We start from the raw sequence: 6,000 nt of genomic DNA on the forward strand, positions 1-6,000 counted from the left end.
ATAAATGTCACAGACGCATGACTAGGTGAACCTTTTTAGATTGTGACTCAGCTTTGCTAGAGTCCCCAGTTAGAGGTGTCCAGGGCTCTTAAGCACACTCTTTTGCTTTGGGTCACGACTTTAATCACTCGGTCTCAAGCTTTTCACTTGGGCCTTCATGACACAAGCACATGGTTAGGGACAGCTTGGTTTAGCCGCTTAGGCCTGGATTTTATTTCCTTGGGCCCTCCTATCCATTGATGCTCAAAGCCTTGGATCCTTTTTACCCTTGCCTTTTGGTTTTAAGGGCTATTGGCTTTTTCTGCTTGCTTTCTCTTTTTTTTTTCGCAAGCTTTTGTTTTTCACTGCTTTTTCTTGCTTCAAGAATCAATTTCATGATTTTTCAGATTATCAATAACATTTCTCTTTATTCATCATTCTTTCAAGAGCCAACATTTTTAACATTCATAAACAACAAGATAAAAAATATGCACTGTTTAAGCATTCATTTAGAAAACAAAAAGTATTGTCACCACATCAATATAATTAAACTAAATTCAAGGATAAATTCGGAATTCATGTACTTCTTTGTTCTTTTGAATTAAAAACATTTTTCATTTAAGAGAGGTGAAGGATTAATGGAATTATTCATAACTTTAAGACATAGTTACTAAACACTAATGATTATGAAGTAGAGACACAAAACATAGATAAACATATAATATAAAAACCGAACAACAGAAAAGTAAGAACAAGGAATGAATCCACCTTAGTGGCGTCTTCTTCTTGAAGGACCAACAATGTCTTTAAGCTCTTCTATGTCCCTTCCTTGCCTTTGTTGCTCCTCTCTCATTGCTCTTTGATCTTCTCTTATTTCATGGAGAATGATGGAGTGCTCATGATGTTCCACCCTTAATTGTTCCACATTGTAGCTCAAATCTTCTAGGGAAGTGTTGAGTTGTTCCCAATAGTTGTTGGGAGGAAAGTGCATCCCTTGAGGCATCTCAGGGATTTCTTGATGATGAGCTTCCTCATGTATCTCTTGAGATCCGTGGAGGGTCTCTTTTGCTTGCTCCATCCTCTTCTTGGTGATGGGCTTATCCTCTATGTCTCCTTCTATGATAACTCCAGCTGAGTAACATAGATGGCAAATAAGATGAGGAAAAGCTAGCCTTGCCATGGTGGAGGACTTTTCGGCTATTTTGTAGAATTCATGGAAGATGACTTCATGAACTTCTACTTCCTCTCCAATCATGATGTTATGAATCATGATGGCCCGATCCACAGTAACTTCAGATCGGTTGCTAATAGGGATGATAGAGCGTTGAATGAACTCTAACCACCCTCTAGCCACAGGCTTGAGGTCCAGTCTTCTTAGTTGAACCGGCTTGCCTTTGGAGTCTCTTTTCCATTGAGCTCCTTCCACACATATGTCCATAAGGACTTGGTCCAACCTTTGATTAAAGTTGACCCTTCTAGTGTAGGGGCGTTCATCTCCTTGCATCATGGGCAAGTGGAATGCCAACCTCACATTTTCCGGACTAAAATCTAAGTATTTCCTCCGAACCATTGTGAGATAATTCTTTGGACTCGGATTCACACTTTGATCATGGTTCCTAGTGATCCATGCATTGGCATAGAACTCTTGAACCATTAAGATTCCGACTTGTTGCATGGGGTTGGTTAGGACTTCCCAACCTCTTCTTTGGATCTCATGTCGGATCTTCGGGTACTCATTTTTCTTGAGCTTGAAAGGGTCCTCAGGGATCACCTTCTTCTTGGCCACAACATCATAGAAGTGGTCTTGATGGGCTTTGGAGATGAATCTTTCCATCTCCCATGACTCGGAGGTGGAAGCTTTTGTCTTCCCTTTTCCTTTTCTAGAGGATTCTCCGGCCTTGGGTGCCATCAATAGTTATGAAAAAATAAAAAGATTATGCTTTGACCACACCAAACTTAAAATATTGCTCGCCCTCGAGCAAGAGAAGAAAGAAGAGAAGAAGAAGAAGAAAATATGGAGGAGAGTGAGGGAAGGTGTTTCGGTCAAGGTGTAGAAGAGGGGATCTGTGTTGTGTGAAAATGAAGTAGAATGGAAGGGTATATATAGGGAGGGGAGTGGGTGTAGTTTCGGTCATTTAGGGTGGGTTTGGGTGGGAAAGATTTTTGAATTTTGAAGGTGGGTGGGGTTTATGAGAAAAGTGGATGGATGCGAGTGGTAAAGGGGGTAATTGGGAAGAGAGGTTTGAGGTGATTGGTGAAGGGTTTTTGGGGAAGTGTGTTTATTGGAAAGAGAGAATGAATGTTGAGAAGAGGGGAGAATATCCTGTGGGGTCCACAGATCCTGAGGTGTCAAGGATTTACATCCCTGCACCAATTAGGCATGTAAAATGCCTTTGCACACCATTCTGGCATTTAAACGCCGAAGTGATGCACACTCTGGGCGTTCAACGCCCATGTGTAGCATGTTTCTGGCGTTGAACGCCAGTTCCATGCTTGTTACTGGCGTTCAGCGCCAGCTTTCCTCAAGGCATATTCCTGGCGTTCAAATGCCAGGATGTTGCTTGTTTCTGGCGTTCAGCGCCAGAAACATGCTCTGTTCTGGCGTTGAACGCCAACCAGATGCATCTTACTGGCGTTTGAACGCCAGTAAGTCCTTCCTCTAGGGTGTGATTTTTCTTCTGCTATTTTTGATTCTGTTTTTAATTTTAGTATTTTTTTCGTGACTCCACATGATCATGAACCTAATAAACACAAAATAACAATAAAATAAAATTAAAATTAAATATATAAAAATTGGGTTGCCTCCCAACAAGCGCTTCTTTAGTGTCATTAGCTTGACAGTGGGCTCTCATGGAGCCTCACAGATATTCAGAGCATGATGAGGGCCTCCCAACACCAAACTTAGAGTTTGAATGAGGGGGCTTCTCAACACCAAACTTAGAGTTTGGTTGTGGCCTCCCAACACCAAACTTAGAGTTTGACTGTGGGGGCTCTTTTTGACTCTGTACTGAGAGAAGCTTTTCATGCTTCCTCTTCATGGTTGCAGAGGAAGGTCCTTGAGCTTTAAACACAAGGTAGTCCCCATTCAATTGAAGGACTAATTCTCCTCTGCTAACATCAATCACAGCTTCTGCTGTGGCTAGGAAGGGTCTTCCAAGGATGATGCATTCATCTTCTTCCTTCCTAGTGTCTAAGATTATGAAATCAGCAGGGATGTAAAGGCCTTCAATCTTTACTAACACATCCTCTACTAATCCATAAGCTTGTCTTACTGACTTGTCTACCAATTGAAGTGAGAATAAGACAGGTTGTACCTCAATGATCCCCAGTTTCTCTATTACAGAGAGTGGCACAAGATTTATGCCTGACCCCAGGTCACACAGAGCCTTGTTAAAGGTCATGGTGCCTATGGTACAGGGTATTAAGAATTTACCAGGATCTTGTCTCTTTTGAGGTAGAGTTTTCTGAATCCATGTATCTAGTTCACTAATGAGCAAGGGAGATTCACCTTCTCAAGTCTCATTACCAAACAACTTGGCATTCAGCTTCATGATAGCTCCTAGATATTGAGCAACTTGCTCTCCAGTTACATCTTCATCCTCTTCTGAGGAGGAATATTTTTCAGAGCTCATGAATGGCAGAAGGAGATTTAGTGGAATCTCTATGGTCTCTATATGAGCCTCAGATTCCTTTAGGTCCTCAATGGGGAACTCCTTCTTGTTTGAGAGACGTCCCAGGAGGTCTTTCTCACTAGGATTTTTGTCCTTCTCCTCCCTTGTGCATTCGGCCATATTGATTACTTCAATGGCCTTGCAATCTCCTTTTGGATTCTCTTCTGTATTGCTTGGGAGAATACTGAGAGGAGTTTCAATGACTTTCTTACTCAGCTGGCCCACTTGTGCCTCTAGATTTCTAATGGAGGACTTTGTTTCACTCATGAAACTTAAAGTGGCTTTTAACAGATCAAAGACTAAGTTTGCTAAATTAGAGGGGCTCTGTTCAGAATTTTCTGTCTGTTGCTGAGAAGATGATGGAAAAGGCTTGTTATTACTGAGCCTATTTCTTCCACCATTGTTAAAGCCTTGTTGAGGCTTTTGTTGATCCTTCCATGAGAAATTTGGATGATTTCTCCATGATGAGTTATAGGTGTTTCCATAAGGTTCACCCATGTAATTAACCTCTGCCATTACAGGGTTCTTAGGATCATAAGCTTCTTCCGAAGCTGCCTCTTTAGTACTGTTGGATGCATTTTGCCATCCATTCAGACTTTGAGAGATCATGTTGACTTGCTGAGTCAACACTTTGTTCTGAGCCAATATGACATTCAGAGTATCAATTTCAAGAACTCCTTTCCTCTGAGGCGTCCCACTATTCACGGAATTCCTCTCAGAAGTGTACATGAATTGGTTATTTGCAACCATGTCAATAAGTTCTTGAGCCTCTTCAGGCGTTTTCTTTAGGTGAATAGATCCACCTACAGAATGGTCTAATGACATCTTGGAAAATTCAGATAGACCATAATAGAATATATCTAATATGGTCCATTCTGAAAACATGTCAGAAGGACACTTTTTGGTCATCTGCTTGTATCTTTCCCAAGCTTCATAGAGGGATTCACCATCTTTTTGCTTGAAGGTCTGAACATCCACTCTAAGCTTGCTCAGCTTTTGAGGAGGAAAGAATTTATCCAAGAAGGCCGTGACCAGCTTATCCCAGGAGTCCAGGCTATCTTTAGGTTGTGAGTCCAACCATGTTCTAGCTCTGTCTCTTACAGCAAAAGGGAAAAGCATGAGCCTGTAGACTTCAGGATCTACTCTATTCGTCTTAACAGTCTCACAAATCTACAAGAACTCAGTTAAAAACTGGTAAGGATCTTCAGATAGAAGTCCATAAAACTTGCAGTTCTGTTGCATTAAAGCAACTAGTTGAGGCTTAAGCTCAAAATTGTTGGCTCCAATGGCAGGAATGGAGATGCTTCTTCCATCAAATTTGGACGTTGGTTTTGTGAAGTCACCAAGCGTTCTCCTTGCATTATTGTTGTTGGGTTCGGCTGCCATTTCCTTCTCTTGTTCAAAAATTTCAAAAAGGTTGCCTCTGGATTGTTGTAGTTTAGCTTCTCTTAGTTTCCTCTTCAGAGTTCTTTCAGGTTCTAGATCAGCTTCAATAAGAGTGTCTTTTTCCTTGTTCCTGCTCATATAGGGAAGAAGAGAACAAGAAAAGAAAGAGGAATCCTCTATGTCAAAGTATAGAGATTCCTTTATGTTAGTAGAAGAAAAAAAGGGCAGAGTAGTGAAGAAGAATGGGTAAGGATAGAGGTGGTGATCTGAGATGAAGAGAGATGAAGAGAAGTGTTAGTGAATAAATAAATAAATAGATAGAAGGAGAGATAGAGAATCTCGAAAATAATTTTGAAAAAGTGGTTAGTGATTTTCGAAAATTAAAGATAAGATATGTTTAAAATTAAAATTTAAACAATTAAAAGGAATTTTTTTGAAAAAGAGGGAGGTATTTTTGAAAATTAAAGGGGAAAAAGTAGTTAGGTGGTTTTGAAAAAGATAAGAAACAAATAAAAAGTCAAATAGTTAGTTGAAAAAGATATTAAAATCAAATTTGAAAAGATAAGAAGATAAGAAGTTAGATAAGATATTTTGAAATCAAATTTTTGAAAAAGATAAAATTTTGAAAAAGATATGATAAAAAGATAAGATATAAAAGATATGATAAGATATGTTTGAAAAAGATTTAATTTTTAAAATTAAAATTAATTACTTTACTAACAAGAAACTACAATATAAGATTCTAGAATTTAAAGATTGAACCTTTCTTAACAAGAAAGTAACAAACTTTAAATTTTTGAATCAATCACATTAATTGTTAGTGTAATTTCGAAAATTTTGAAATAAAGATAAGGAAGAGATTTTGAAAATATTTTGAAAAAGATTTTTAAAATTTTCGAAAAAAAAGAAAAAAATGAAAAAGATATGATTTTTGAAAAAACGATTTTTGAAAAGATAAGATTTG

The 6,000-nt window shown here is 38.8% G+C and overlaps 1 non-coding gene across 1 annotated transcript; it reads left to right on the forward strand.

Annotated features, from left to right (window-relative positions):
• Positions 1 to 4,533: 4,533 nt before the first annotated feature.
• On the forward strand, positions 4,534 to 4,637 carry LOC112718829 (small nucleolar RNA R71). Its single transcript, XR_003161156.1, has one exon. It is a non-coding gene; the product is annotated as a small nucleolar RNA R71 (small nucleolar RNA).
• Positions 4,638 to 6,000: the final 1,363 nt, after the last annotated feature.

Source organism: Arachis hypogaea, chromosome 10 (genome assembly GCF_003086295.3).
Source record: "Arachis hypogaea cultivar Tifrunner chromosome 10, arahy.Tifrunner.gnm2.J5K5, whole genome shotgun sequence".
NCBI lineage: Eukaryota > Viridiplantae > Streptophyta > Magnoliopsida > Fabales > Fabaceae > Arachis > Arachis hypogaea.